The sequence below is a fragment of the Mercenaria mercenaria genome, chromosome 16 (genome assembly GCF_021730395.1).
Source record: "Mercenaria mercenaria strain notata chromosome 16, MADL_Memer_1, whole genome shotgun sequence".
NCBI classification, from domain to species: Eukaryota; Metazoa; Mollusca; class Bivalvia; order Venerida; family Veneridae; genus Mercenaria; species Mercenaria mercenaria.
The window spans coordinates 56,923,628-56,940,535 of NC_069376.1; positions in this window are offsets into that span (position 1 = coordinate 56,923,628).

Genomic DNA, 16,908 nt, shown 5'->3' on the forward strand with positions numbered 1-16,908 from the left:
AACAGAAAGATGAATTTGAATAGGGTGTCTTCAGATCTAACTTTTAGGAAGATCGGGAACTTAAATCAGATCGGTTATTTGCGTTGAGCGATTTATAAAACGCGCATATTGGTTATTTAAGCGCAACATTCGCGAATATTTTTACACAAACGGTAATTTTTGCATGCAACAAACTGAACAAAATAGTTGGACATCCTAACATTTACATTTACAATGATATTGGTAAGCCATCTGGGTACGGAGCATAAATAAATAGTAATTATTCCGTAGCTCTGCGAACTTATCGCTGAGATCGATGATCGAAATTTAATTGTTAGGTACGGGTGAATTTCGAGCCAGCTCTTAAATCGAAATTAATCAACAAACAATTTCGAGCAACTTTACAAGCTTTCGTAGGGCCGAATCATGAGCCAGCAAACTTTTAGAAAATCCTTAATTTCGAGCCTGTTCAATTATCTAAATTCGAACTTTTGAAAAGAACGCTACATTTGATACTATCTTGAAATTTATCAGCCTTAAAATCTTGAATGTTGATCTTTTAAGGTGACACTAATTGCAATTCCAGCTCGAAATTCAGACCACATTAATTTGAACTGACTCTTCAAACTTGCTCAAAATTGAATTTTTTCTAATTTTCCTTTTTTTCGAACTGACTCCAAACTCAAAGACAGCTTGAAATCTTACATATTACGAAGCTAAGTTAGCTCGAAATGTAAAACTTGCGTAAAATTCGAGATGTTTAATGTTCAAGGCCAATCTTCAAGCTGGCTCTAACTTTAAAGTTACCTCGAAAATTGATTTTTAATCTTCGAGGTAACTCAAATTTCAAAGTTACTTCGAAATCCAAGTCTGGGTCATTATGTTTGTTTTTTTCTCCTAGAATCTTCTATTTTGTTCTTGGGGATACATAAAATTCTGGAATCTATTATGAAGCTTTCGATACTTTTTAGTAGGAAGTTGTCCGTCGAAAGGGTAGAAAATAAGCAAGATCTTATTGAAAAATATTCCTGTATTTCTTAAAAACAAAATATAACAAGTTTTAACATTTGATGGCTTTACCTTCCTTAGCAATTTGGATTTAAAGAGAGGATTTATATTATCTAGATATACTAAATTCAATTTTGATTCTTGGCGGAAAATTTGGAATGAATACTGAATCTTTTTTAAGCTACTTTATGTTTAAATTTAACCAAGACAGTATTAAGACTGTTCTTGCTATTATTATTCAAGGGGTATTCTAATTGTAACTTTTCAAAAAAAAATTGTTATTGTTAAAAGTTGCTGAATTGTTTTTTTCTGTTACGTGTTCTTCCTGTTCTGTTTATACCGGATAAAATATTCGTTTTATCTTGTAGGCTATTTTTTGTCAAAAATAAATAAAAGGTTTAACGATATCACCAAAAAAATGGAATCTTATCAAGCAACAGGACTATTTAGGTCAAAATGATTTAGTTTAAGCCGCAAATATGTCATTGAATATCTTTTTTCAGCTGCTTTATGTTATTAATTTATTCTGAACCAGTTCAAGTATGTTTTTCACAGCTGCCAACTTCCGCATATGAATCAGGAGTTGGAGGACACAATGGCTTTACCAAATTGTCATGGTTTACATACGCCTCGCGCGGATATTGAACTTATCATCCGCGATCCGTACATCTGCACTCTTCCTTTTGTCCTAAGTGGGTGGACAATCCTAAAACAGTACTCAAATACAGATTCTTTTTGTTGTGAGCCTACTTTGCGATATATGGCTCTATGGCTGTGTTTGGGGTGCTCTTTGCTTCCAGGAAATCTATCCTTACCTTTTATTTCTTATATAAAATTTTGTTCAACCATTTTAAAAGCAATCATTGTTAAGATATCTGCAAGCTTGAGATATACTAGAAAACTAGAAAAACTCCATTCATTGATAAAAAAGTAATATCCAACAAGTAATATATATTTGTAAAGATGTATAGACTTACGAAGAGAGAGAGAGAGAGAGAGTGCTATAAAGAAAATATTTTTATTTGCTTCATTTATTCTATTATTTGAAAAATACGGTATGCAAGAAAAATAATCTGTCAGAATGAAACGATATGCAAGAACAAATATCAGACATGTGTTTACAAATCGGATAGAAATATCCGAGCAAAACAGCTCGAGTATTTTTCTCGACATCATAGCTTTTTCAATACTACGTCGAACCTCACGTAACACAGTTTGAAGAGGTGTTGTACTGATCAGTTAAAAACCGTACAGTCTTCGTCGGTCGCAAACAATGCACTGTAATCATAATACTTTACAGATTTGAACAATGATTTGTCTCATAACTGAAAATATCTTGCTTTTTTACATTATTTTTCAATACAACAACGCACTGAAACTTTGGTAGCATCTAGCATACCGTTTACAATTCTGTTGAGCTTAATCAGAAAAATTCTTATTTGAAGAAGGTGACATTTCATTACAATTGATACTCATATTTATGTGAATATAGATAAAATAAAATTTATGTTTATGTAAAAGTCTTTATGACACTAATGAAATACTCGAATGCGAGCAGAATAGTTCTGTCCAATTATATCTCTTTTAAAGTAAGCTTTTCGTCTTGAACTGCATAATCTAACCGGTAAGATGGCATTTTAAGTACGTCTGTCACATTTAGGGAAAACGTTTTTTCTCATTTAATTTAGAAGTAACGAACAGACCCTCTTTTGGGGATGTTCGCAAAATAAAAACTGCCGCTTTCTATTATATTACACTATAGCCCTAATCTTTGTGTGAACAGATGGTTGATCAGCTACTTGAAATGTTTTATTGTAAAGAAGAGTATCGAAAGCCTCCATCTATACCACAGAAATATTATATGAACAGTTTGCTTGTAGAAAGATGTAGAAAATGAATTTAAAAGCTTGATTCACCGGTAAGCGTGAGCTGTACTCGGGTTAGTTTTGTTTGACAAGACAGTGTTATTATTACATTGGACTGCTTAACTGGTAGTGGCATAGCCTTACAAATGGTAAATAGATAATATTTGTTGTGTTAAAACAAGTAAATTGGTATTAAAATTGTGTTTCGAATACATGTGCTCATTAGATAAATCCTAATACTCACATTTAATATGTCCTTATCTAATATACTTTAATTTCAGTAAAAATGTCCAGAAATAGATAATAGAGCACATTTTTTGTAGAAATGATAGATTCTGCTCCTAAATTATACCCCCTATCACACTCACTCACATTCCCACTACGTCCTAAAAACTGGCAGGATGCAGTAAGAATTTGTACAATGTAGAAGGAATTCAGTAGACACCAATAAGAACATGATAATTATGGTCTCCACGAGTTTGGAGAACGCGGTCGAACTTTGGACATGTTCAAAACATAAGTGAGGACGTGGTCAAATCAGGAAACAGGAAGAACTTAATAAGGACGTAGTAATTATGTAACTAAAACCTAGTATAAGCATGGTGTGGACGGGAAAGACTGCATGGCGTACTCATTGCGCTGTCACTGGGTTGTCATTGCGTTCTTGTTGCGTCAATGGAGTTCTCACAACGATTTATCTACGCCTGTGTGCTATGACCATGCTACGTCCGTGCCACGTTGCAGAATACCGCATTAGGTTATCAATACGTTTTTTTCGGTGCTTAACATGTCTATGTCACGTTTGCAGCAAGTTCTCACCGTGTCTGTTTCAGATTCTGAAAATTCAGTATGAATACTGGATCCAATTCCCCATCACTTCAGTTTCAACCAGCAATGGGTATGATTGCGCATCATCAGGAATTACCACATAATCACGGACTCAGCAGCAATGACAGATTGTAGCGGACTTCTGGACCTTCGTATACCCTTCATCCTGCCTTTGCTTTTTCCACCACGGCCTCTCTATAAGACTGCTCTGATATTTTATTTATTTTTTTTTTTTTTGGGGGGGGGGGGGGGGGGGGCTTGTCGTATATTGTATTTGATTGTTGTTGAGTGTAGGTACGGACACAATATAACTTGCAGAAGGAATGGAAAAGAGGCGCGTGGCATAGTATTAATAAGAAGCCAACGAACGCAGTGAGAAGGTGATAAGCGCATGGTTAAAGCTTAGTATGATAAGCGTGGTAAGAAGATTAGTGTGAACGTGTAAAACGCCTTGAGAGTCTGGCAATGATGTTGTAAGGGCGCAGGATGAACTTTAGACCTGCACATATTTCGAGTTTGACCCCCGTCCCTACCGCGTCAAAATTTTCAGGACGCAGTGTGATCTTCATGGTCTACGTCTGAGAGTGATCAGGGCATTAGTGACTCTAAGTGTGTTTGTGTTTGGGTTTAACGTCTTTTTCACCAATTTTTCAGTCATATAAACGGCGGTGTCTACTTGTAGCAGTGAGCACAATGCCCATCTTTATAGTGCTGCCTCACTGGAATATCACGCCGTAGACACCCAACCCAGACACATTATACTGACACCGGGCTGACCAGTCCTAGCACTACCCTCTTAATGCTGAGCGCCAAGCGAGGAAGCTACTATACCATTTTTTATGTCTTTGGTATGACGCAGCCAGGGGTCGAACTTTAGTGACTGTACATTATATGCTTATGTCATTAAACTATAAAACTATCGTTATGGCACAATGTGCTACAATTTGACAAAAACAAAACATTACAGGAACATGCAAATATAAATTTGATTACGCTGATCAAACGGCAATGACTTTTTCCCAAAGAAATCGTGATGGTCTGACAGGCCAGGGATGTTCACATGGCCTATCGCACTAACATAGTTCATGAATTATATAGTTTTACTTAGTGTCACTAGTTCTCTTAGTGTAAATAAATTGAAATGAATATAGCAACACAAAGAAATTCTGAGTCGCGAAAACTAATGACAAAGTGAAATGTCATTTATTCACTAATACACACTACAGACAAACTTAGTCCGCTCAAACTCTGATAATTCGATAACCATCCTTCACTTGATCCTATCGTCAGGTTCCAACCAAAATCCTTTATAATGTGTTCTTCGATCACTCAAACTACCGATAACTCGAATACATTTTGTCGGTCCTGACGAGTTCAAATTAACGAAGTTCGAATGTATTTATAATAATTTACAATTCGTGTAAAGTTCTGCATAGGACTGTTGCCATTTTAAATATTCTTGATATGCCAGTTACCATTATATACTTAATTTTGACTAACATAAATGCATTCTGACCTTTCTTCTGCTTAATAGCAAATTTTATCCAAGGGAGACAACTTTTTCCATTTTTGTTGGAAGAGCGGTATTTTTGTTAATATAATATGTTTGAATTTATTCAAACAGGTGATTTTAGCTTGTTATACTGATGACTAAGTGTCTATAGAAGTTTTATAGATATTATTAGGTATTTCTGAAAATATATACATGCATGGCAGCCATCTTGATTTTCCGGCCATATTGGATTTTTTGGAGTGGGTCTCATGCTCATTTTTAGTGTTTTGTCCTAAAGTTGTTATGTACCAAGTTGTGTGCTTTTCCCATTTTCTGAAGTATTTACACTATTTTACTGGACTATAAGAGTTGTTTCAACTTTATTTATATTAAAGCGTAAGTACCAAAGGTTATTTTCATCATGAGTGTTGCATATAGATTATTTCGAGCAATTGTTTACATAGACAACAACAATAAACTAAAGCGTAGATACATACATATGAGTAATACAAGGATGGGAGGTCTGTTAAAATTCTTCCTTTTACATGTACCATGTTTACAAACAAATTCCGAATAGCGGTTTTTGTTGATATAAAACGCTACGAGAAATATACTGAGAAACTAGAATTTACGACATTACTAGCAGAGTGACGCTGCCTTGTCAAATACAGCATTTTGTTGTTTGTTGGTGTTGTTGAATGATTTCCCTTAACGGCGCACGTGATACGAGATATTCGGAAGAAGTGAAACAATTTTGATAGATTAGTCTAAAACTTTTTAATCGTTTCTAACAGATTAGATGACAGCAAACCTAAAAAACATGTAAACATATTTGGAGACTCAAGAAAGCAACAGACATGCAATATACAGTTGTATTTTGACTAAAGTTGCTTTTTTAAACAAAACACCGTCAATCAATCTACAACAAGAAGAGAAACATAATGATCACCTCAAACACACAAAGAATATCAATATTATTATTTTGACAAAAATATTTTACGTAGAATAGAAAAAGTGAAAATACGACAAATACAAATGTTGCAGGCTAAGTTTGATTCAGCCTAGAGGAAATGCAAGCTATCGTTCACGCTCTCTAGCCCCGAGATGACCAGTCCTAAACATTTATACACGTTACAAGTACAAAAATACAATTTAGAGACATCTGCACATTGGTTATTCTCAATGTACACTGCATGGAAGTTTTAATGATACAAGGGAGTAGATCATACATGAATTACGAACTCGTGATGAAATAAATTCTAAATATGTTATATAGGCCCTTGACACGACAAATTGTTTTCGAATCTATAAATATCTGGCTGCGTATGATTGATATGATATATTGCATTGGAGGACAAAGAAACTGCGACATACAGCTATGTTCACGCATCCTAATAAAATCTATTTGTTACAGTGTCACCTCTATTGAATAGGCTAGCCATATTTACAAGAAATCGTTGCCTTGTGCATATTTTCCTCCCGAGTCGTTTAAATGAATGTCAGGCTACAGGCAGAGAGGCAAACGTTTACCATTCTTAACCTAGGTTGGCGGCTCAACGACCGACCATACTGGAACGATCCCATCGGAATTCAAATTTAGTTTGCTCATCCGTTCCCTTAACCCGTACGCTACAGATACGTTTGTAAAATCTTCGAAAATTGATAATTACTGGCAAATGTTTCATGGGGACAATTATATTATTTTCTGAAAATAAAGTGCGTTTGTTGTTCTCTTGATTTGCTTATCTGATCTACCAATGTATGGTTGAGATTTGTGATTAGCTTGTTACTATCTGTTTTCTTAAGTGTATCGTTGTTTTTTATGAAATAGATCAACAAAAGTTCTGACATAGCCTATACCTCTATCAACATATGGTTACATTCATTAGAAGTCCAAATGTAAGCCAAATCTGTCTCTGTAATTTATATCCTACCTTGACATTTGTATGGAAGTTTCCAGACAGATATTTGCAACAGTAAAACAACGCTATATATATATATATATCAACAAGTGGAAATATTACAAATAAATATAAACATTTAAAAAAGCGTAAGGGTTGCAGATATTCATCGGTGTCTCAGAATAGAATACAAGATCAAATCATTTAACTAATGTCATTCTATTGTAGATGTCATTGTTTTTTCATCAGGAATTGCCGAAGTTGATTTGATAATCTACAACTGATGTATAGTGGGAACTTGATAATTTGATTTTGTTTACAAGCAATAATCGCCAGGTATATAATAATAAAGAGGGTGAAACAAATTAAAGACATCTTAATTATCTTTCTGTTTTCAAAAGGAACCAACTAAAATTGATTTTATAATAAAAATGCAACAACACTGTTACTGAATATAACGTTATGGGGTTATATCTAATAATTGTGTTTCTACGCAAAGTTTTTCTTATTAAATTGTCATTATACGCCGCATCGGAGATCGAACTTGCGATCCTTCGGTTCGTAGTCGAGAGCTTAACATGCGGTTACACCGAATAAAATAAATCTACCATTGTATAATGTATTTGATCAAATTATTGAATATATGAAAGCCACGTAGTTGGTTTTATTCATAAATTGATAAAGTGGTCTGAAGTGTATAAACATACCTTTAAAGTGTATGAAATGTATTTATTATATAAACATGCCTTTTCATATAATATGTTTTCTTTTTAACGTATACAATGAAGTTGTATTGCATCGCAAAAGCAGTGGAAATATAAAAAAAACTTGTACAATTAAAGAATGTTCGCCTTCTCTCTTAAACAGATGTATATGACATAACAACTTAACAATGTGAAATAAGTATAACATAGGAAATTGTGAACAATGATCTATTTTGAGAAAAAAAAGTCGTCCAATGAAAGCAAAGCCCTTCCATCTAACATTAGGTAACATACAAAAGCTCACAACCCCGTTATCCGTAGATCTGCGCTCTCCGTATTGAACTATGCGGGCGGACTTATAATTAGAGAAAAATCTGCAGCTCTACCATCCAAGGTGAAAAAGTGTATTTATTGTTTTGACACCCGTGAATGACGAGCATAAATTTGGCGCATAAACCTACATATATATTATAGATTACTCAAGAAGACCTCGAGCAAGCTCAAAAGTACAACCTTGACATAAAGAGCAGATCTACTTTGATTTAGTCAAATCATGAGAGGTTATGCAATATATAACAGTCCCTAGCCCCGTAGTTTCTACATCAGCAACCCTCTATTTGAAATAGAAATAATCTGACTCCATGATCTCAACTGACCAAAATAAACACTGACTAGGTTATAAATCAATGTATTAGTTGTATGTTAATACACGTTAAATGGTATAATCTACAGTCGGCAACACGTTACAGATCTGATCGGGTCGCCGCGAAATAAAAACTTATCCGCGCTCTTGATCAATGCACCACGGAGGAATACGTATTGAAATGAAGATTGATAATAAAGGCCTTAAGTAACCTGTTACAAACGCTTTTCAATTTTAATGTAAAACTTAGTGATTCTAATGAATTTCCATAACAGTGTCTGTCAGTAATTTGGCTTTTAAATTTAAAGCTTTCATAGCATTAATTTCCTGATACAAAAAAATATCCCCGTTTTGGTTTTCGTGCGATCTGTAGATCTGTGCCTTTAAATATTTAAAGTGACGACAGAAGCAGCAATATACCTCTACACAATCTTGGTTTTTTCCCATTGTTTTATGTAATATAATGTATTTAAAAGTATTAAAACATGCTGCTAAATTCTACAATGAATCTACATTACTGCCAATCACATTCATTGTATGTAAATGCTGCCTGCAAAAGGTCTAAATGTGTGAAATAAGAATCGTTTGACGTGATGAACAGGTGATTTGCATCATTGACCAATGACAGTAAACCTTCCATATCTACGTCGTCTCCTAATCCAATCACATATAGGTTTACATCGTATATACGGCTAAGCCGTGCAGTCAATTCACCTAGAGACTTTTCAGAATACCTAAATCTGCCATTAGTTAGAATAACAAGAAATCTTCTCGAATCTTCTCGGAATTTCAATAGAGCTTTATGGAAAATGGACATTGTTTCATTAATCGATTCAACACGACACTCATCTTTTTCACAAGTTGCCTCTTCCCTGGTAAGCAGCTGGAGATATGGAAGTATGTCAGTTTTATCCATGGTATTATTTAATGGCAATACAACTTACTGTTGTGTGCATCATAAGTTAAGATGCCAACATCTGTTCCTTTTGTTATGTGCATACTTTTCAAATGCTGGATAATGTATGTTATAGAGCTTATGGCAATTTGAAAGTCAATGTCTGCTATATAGAATGATGTGTCAATCAGAAATATACGACGTCAGAGAAGCTACTTGAACCACATTTGTCGCACGTCAGCTGTACCAGTTCTTAAGGAATTGAAGTCGTCCACTGAGAACACATAAGCCACATAAGCAGCATTTAGGTCATCAGGCGGAGAGGAAAGAGTCAATAGTTCTCTGTGGGAAACTTCATAGCCAATTCCTGCAATAAGATATGTGATCATGTGGTTAGTACATGTACATCATGTTAAAATTGCCATGCCTACTTGATAGCTTCAAGTTTAAGAAAAAATGTTTATTTCTATATTTTTATTGCTTCATTGTTTTGACCGTAATAAACAATGTTTTGATATTTAATAAAATTGTATTGCTGTAAATTCGAATATCACCTAATATCAAAATCCCTTTGATATAAATTACAACATGACAATAATTGGCGCAATACACATGCGCCAAGAAAAAGTGCAACCATACATTTTTTTGTATTTCATTTTCTGTAATATAACAGAATATATAAAAACTTTTCAAATTGAAGTGAGATAAAAAACAAGGCATTATAGAACGGCGTTTTATGAAACTCTTACACCCTAACACGATTATAAGACCAGCAGAATTATTCACTAGAATTATTCCACAGGTTTCCGAAAAACTTTTACTGAGAAATCTCACGCCGACCGGGCGAGTAGAAAAGCACCCCTATTCTCCGAATAGTCGAGCTAAAAAGTGTCAAACACAGCATTACATCCATCAAACAAATCTTAGCGAACACGATTAAATGATCATTAGATCATTTTCTTTCAGTTGTGGAAGATTTCGCCATTCATATATAATTTCTATTGTTGATTTAATCGGTTTTCAATTCAATCCTTTTATAAACTGCCCAGGTATTTTTGTTTGCACATTTTAGATGACTCTCGACATATGTTGACTATTATCAATACCAATTTGATTTTGTTTGTATATGTAGGTGTTTACTGAAACACAGTTGTTATGTCTATAATATATCAAAGGCGTATAGCGTGTCACGGCTTATGTAACTTTGACTGATACGTGACGTTGTCCCGATTCGTCCGTGTTTTATACGAGTTAAAACTCTTGTAGTAGTCTCCCTTGAGTGGATATTTTGCCGTGCACGAATTTATGATTTTATGCATATGTCTCCGCGAATTCAAAATTACACGAATATATCTAAGATGCCGAAAATAGACCGTTCCGTAAAAATTTGTCTCCGCAAATTGATATTCACTTAAAAGTATTTTGTCGCCACTTTTACCACTGCATTTGCCATCACGGCCGAGTATAATGTTTGCAAAAGATTCATTGTAAAAATATACTGGTTCAATAAATCAGGTTTTTTAAAACTGTTTGCTATCTTCAAGACTTCAATGCACGTAATCTATAAATTTTGTTGACTTTGCAATATTATGAATTTATCACAAGTATAAATTTGACAGTTAATGTTATTTCGAATTTCCGTTTCACTTATCTTGAAAACAGCACGGCGCCGAACCAAAACATAGTAAAACAATTTTGAATATCGTGTTAGTGTAGATATGTTTATTATCATAGTAACGTGAAGAACTGTATCAATATTATTTAAAAAAAAGTCATTATTACGGTAAACAACCGACTATATTGAGACACCCCTATTGCAGTAAGACGCTACGTTTTCTATTATTGTATTCTTTGGTACAGGTAGAAAACTAGGTTATAGGCCACTGCCATTGCAAATGAGCTACTTTGACATTTGCCTTTAATGATGTTTGTGGAGTATTACGTAGAAATCATGATGATGCACGAATTATAAAGAGCCGAAAAAATTAAACAGTTGCAGTGCAGAGAGTACGATGAACTCTCAATGAATCACCTCCAATAAGATGAAATAGGTATTTCAAGAATCAAATGTTATAGCCTTAGAGAGGAACTGCAGCCCGAAAGACATATACAAGAAACACAGTAGACCGTTGTTTAAGGAAACAAATAAAAGTAACCGTGTCGTGTAAACCATTTTGTTGTGTGTCCATGGATCGTGACAGCCAATTCATTCATGGACAGTTAACGTGCGCAACCAAATTAAAAGTTAAAGTTTATACGTATTGTACATGATGTACAGCAGACGTTGCCAATTATATCTTTGGGATGGGAGGAAGCGGGGAGTTGAAACCGGTAGCTGTTTTATCAGCATATCCAGTATTAGTACGAAATATGACTTTCCAGTTGCCGTATCAGCATATCAAGTATTAGAACGAAATATGACTTTCCAGTTGTCGTATCAGCATAATCAAGTATTTGAACGAAATATGGCTTTCCAGTTGCCGTCGACTTCAACACCAATAACCACACTATGGACGACAGCGCCATGATAGGACAAAAAAGCTACACCACACGGACATGTACCGTAAAATCGTTAAGTGATTACGTAAAAAAGTCGTTATATATTTTTACACATAAGAACTCAAAACACGGGTTATTTTACGATAACCCACGATTGGGAACTTATTAATTCTTAAACAATAGATCAAGGGCCTACAATACTTTTCATGCACTCCCTGCACTACCTAGACGTTTATTTCCCCACAGGTATCAAAATTGTTTGACAGGGCCAACTCTTTCAAAAATAAAAATGTTCCCATGAAAATATTCTTTTGAACTATATATGATTTAATTGTTTTCATGGGAACCATTCATTATAGGAAACAACAAACATTTAGAAGATAATACATCATATCTTGATCAGTATTGGTGATAAAACAGAAAAAAAATGTATAACAATGAAGCTGTGGTATTGGCCTTTAAAGCTATTTACCCACAGTTTTGGTGAAATTCAACATATTCATTTCTACCATGTTTAGAATGTGTATTAAGATGTGGGTGTGGTTGGTGTGAGTGGGTGGAAAGAGGGGCAGAAACGTAAATTTTCTCAGTTTTAAAACAATTTAAATGTACTGAACAGTTTTTACCTTGTCCTAAAGACTCTCGGTGTTTTCTAAAATAGTATTTTGTTACTCTAAAGGTAAACAAAATTACTCCAAATGTTGTATGTTTAGCCTTTTTACCTGAAATGAGCAAATGCCACTATCAAAGTTTTGGGACTCAAGATATCACCAAAACTGAATAAAATTATCTGATAATTGTTATCTATCAATTGACGATCATGTAAGCTATTAAACACTAATTAGTTGAGGAATCGGTAGTAACATACTTTACACATATCACGTTATCATTTGAATAACCTTGTTTTATTGCATCAGTCATTTAAAAAGATATTCTGGAAACATGATAAATATCGGTTATCTGATACTGTAATAATATACCATGTCTTTTCCTTGTCAGACAATGGGATTCTTTCCATAACACTCTTTAAATTATGATGGCACTACCATCGATTCCTTAGGGAGAAGCTGAATCCAAATTATCAACATACTGATTTATTTAAACTGTAAGCGGTACATTTTAAGATAACTTTTTAATGACCCAGAAATTGCCTTAAATATAGATTACTAATTCGGCGAACGAAGAAGAAGAAGAAGAAGAATATTACAGATTCTATGTAACTTTTATTGTAGAAGTAATTTCTACAACACACACAATACTATTCTATCTATTCAGTCAGATGATCATATATCTTACATATGCAATTATTCCTGTGAGTAAAAAGTAATTTTTGTAAAATGTTATTTTTCTGAATTTCTGAAATTGTAGCGTTATTTGGAAATATACAAAGGCATCCAAATGAACAAGGTCTTTGTTTGTTTGAATTTAGTTTAACGCCGTTTCTCAACAGCGTTTCAGTTATGTAACACCGGACAGTTAACTTAAACAGTGTTCCTGGATATTTTTCCCGTACAAACCTCTTCTCAGCAAGTAACTTCTAACTTCCCCATATGAGTTAGAAGTGGAAGCGAATACACAATGTCTTTAATCAAGTCGTCACGGAGAACATATGCCTCTCCTGGGGATCAAACGCACGACCCTGCGATCCGTAAATCTGCGCTCAAAGGATATTGAGGGGTTAATTGGTCAGTACTGGTATAGAATTCAGGAACACTAGATTATTGACTGAATTAATGTTGCAAAGTGGTGCTAAACTAGCAGTAACAAACAAAGAAAATAAACAGACAATCGTAGTAAAAATTTAGATTTAAACTTTAACAGATTGTCAAAACTGTTATCTTTTAGTGTTAGCAAACCAAGACATAAGAAATGAAATATATGTTAACTTGATAAATATGAAATAAAAATGATAATTTTCGTCATTTGAGAACATGCCAGAATGTATTAAATAATTTTGTAATATATCAAATTATACTAGCAGCGACTAAATCGTACAACGTAGATATACTGGAACCTTAAGAGATCACTTAGAGATAAAAACTATGTTTTAATCGTAATAAATAATGTTTCAATATAAATTAAACTAGGTATCAAAGTCTATTTATAAGACATGACACCTTCTTATCAAAACTCCACATTGTGGCACGAGACTTGAGAGCATTTAAGATAAAATGACACAAACCGCTTAGGAATAAAATTGTTATCAAATAAATAAAGTAATTTCTATAGCCTATGATTGTTGTCAGTTGCTTTTTGTTCAGAAATTTTGTCATTTAGATTTTAAACAATTTATCAATCCATACAGAATTCCGCTTGCTCATTCACATCGAGTCTGCTATAATTTTGCTTGGCTGCGGTTCATTATCATTATCATTATCATTATAGCAAGTGTTTCAACAACTCCCTGTGTCGTTCAAAAACACTCAGTGTCTTCCTTTAAGTTTTAAATATTATTTAATATTTGTTGTTTTTAATGTTTTAGTATAAAACATGTAATTCTAAAATTTTAATAAGATTTAGAATGTATTAGTTTGATCCTATTCAAAATTTACTGAGTATTTTGACACATAATATCTTAATACGGAGTAGTCACTAACTTCTGTTTTGCAATACAATTTTACGATAATTCTAAATATAATTATTATATTAATAACAATGATTTTAATTTCTTTCAACATATTTTAATACAAACAAACACTTCTCTAACGTTTTTAAAGCGCCGTTACGTCACAGTTTATTTTATCATTTTATTCAGTTTTAGTATTATTTGTTTCCCAAGATGTTCTTTTAAGCGTTTGACTCTTCTATGCAAATTAGCTAAAATGCCTGTTATGGAGTTTTTATTTACAGCCCGAGTGATTTTAAAAACCAATTACAAACTTTAAGGCCAGAATTAAATTGCCTGGTGCATTTCAAATCATTAAAAACTTCGAAAATGTTAATTTTTAATAGAATTTTGTCGTTTTGTAATATTCTCATTTATATTCATGAATATGCAAAAAAAGTTTATTGATAAAAAGTACTGCTAAAAGACCAAAGTACCAGCTCCATTTTGATACAATTTTTATAGTTTTATCTTGCCGACCAAGATATGATGGATTATCATGTATATTGTAGTTATTTCCAAACAAAATGCACATTTGCCTTCATGGAAACAGTGAAATCATAATATTGTTAAAAAGAGTGTTTAAAGGGAACATTTTTTATATTTTGAAAGAGTTGGTCCTGCTAAACAACTATGGAAAATGTCTAGGTAGATGGGTTCCTGGTAGAATTTGCTGGCCCCTCGTCTATTACGAAATCTTCATATTGTTTTACAAGTGTAGGCACACGCACACTAGCGTAAAACTATACACCTTCAGGTGTCAGCTTCAAAGATTCAGTATATCCCAATAGTATACGCCAGATCCTGTATCGAAACCGCACTGTGAAAGGCTCAGTTTATATTTTGTCTTTTTCTTACATACAGGGTTGAACAACTTTAAAATCATTACAAAGTTTTCATTCCTTGTACAGCATAATGATTGCACAATCACTTTTGCAGTACTTTTTCGTGCTTTCATTTGTTATACGTATTTTTCTAAGCACCTGTATTTTTGTGAGTTCTCATAAAATTATATATATTTTTATAATATGCAATCCTCTTGTTCTGTCAGAATGGTATATTAAACGCAAATAATAACAATGAAATTAAAAAAGTGAAATACCAAAGCGACACAATAATTATGCATGGCCAGTAACTATGATTCTCAGGGCAGATATCTCTGTTACGATCTATGATATCGTTTACTTGTTGCTGTTACGTGCTTTGCTCGTCATTTATCAACCAGCACCAGCCAGGGTGACAGTAAAACCATCTGCAGTAGTCATCGTTATTACAGTTTGCTGGATATTTTTCGGGGCAGCATAAATTTCAATTTTATGTTGGATTCCGTCATCACATAAAGAAGAACAACTTGTCATTTCAGGCAGAGTTTTAATAATACATCCCGCTTCTTTTATACACGAGTCAAAAACGTCGCCGTACGTTTCAGCTGTAAATAAAATAATTGCTATTCCAACAGAAATCATTTTATAATTCATCGAAGCCATTTAAATAAAAGAAAAAGTGTTTAAAAACTAGCATAGATTGTAAAATGAACTTTTAAAAAATGTATGCAACAAAGCTAAGCTTATTGCGTTTGAACCCTGTTATCTTTGTAAGAGGTGATCATTCAATTTAATAAGTTTCAAACGTAAATAAATCTTATTTGTAGTAGCTTGTAATTCATACTCAACAATGGGTCTATAAGGGCTTTACGATAAGGTATCAGTTTCGACGAGACTTCCGTGTTGGTAGTGATTTACATGATAAAACATTTTACTTGATTGGTTAATTTTATTACAGCTGTAAATGAAATAATAAATGAATATTAAATAAATAGTACTTATTCGGTTGCTCTGCCAATTTGTCACTGAGATCAATGATCGAAATTCAGTTGTGAGGTATGGCTGAATTTCGAGCCAGCTCGTAAATCGAAATTAATCATCAAACAATTTCGAGCAAAATTACAACCTTTCGTAATGCCGAATCATGAGCCAGCAATTTTCAACCTTAAGCAAACCACTAATTTCGAGTCTGTTCAATTTTTTGAGAACAACACGCGAAATTTGATACTTTTTGGAAATTTACCAGCCTTAAATTCTTGAATATTGGTCTTTTTAGGTGACACGAATAATTATTGCAATCCCAGTTTGAAATTTAGGCCTCATAAATTTGAATTGGCTCTTCGAACTTGCTCAAAATTCAGTTTTGTCTAATTTAACTTTCATTTTTTCGAACTGACTCGAAACTCAAAGACAGCTTGAAATCTTACGAAGCTAAGATGTTTTCTTCGAGATAGCTCGAAATGTAAAACTGGCGTAAAATTCCACTGATGTTTGATGTTCGAAGGCAATCTTCAAGCTGGCTTAAAATCCAAGTTACCTCGAAAATTGATTTTTAATATTCGAGATAACTCAAATTTCAAAGTTACTTTGAAGTCCAATCTTTAACGTTAATGCCGTATTACCAAGTCTTAAATTTCACCCGCTTACATAATAAATACTATCAAA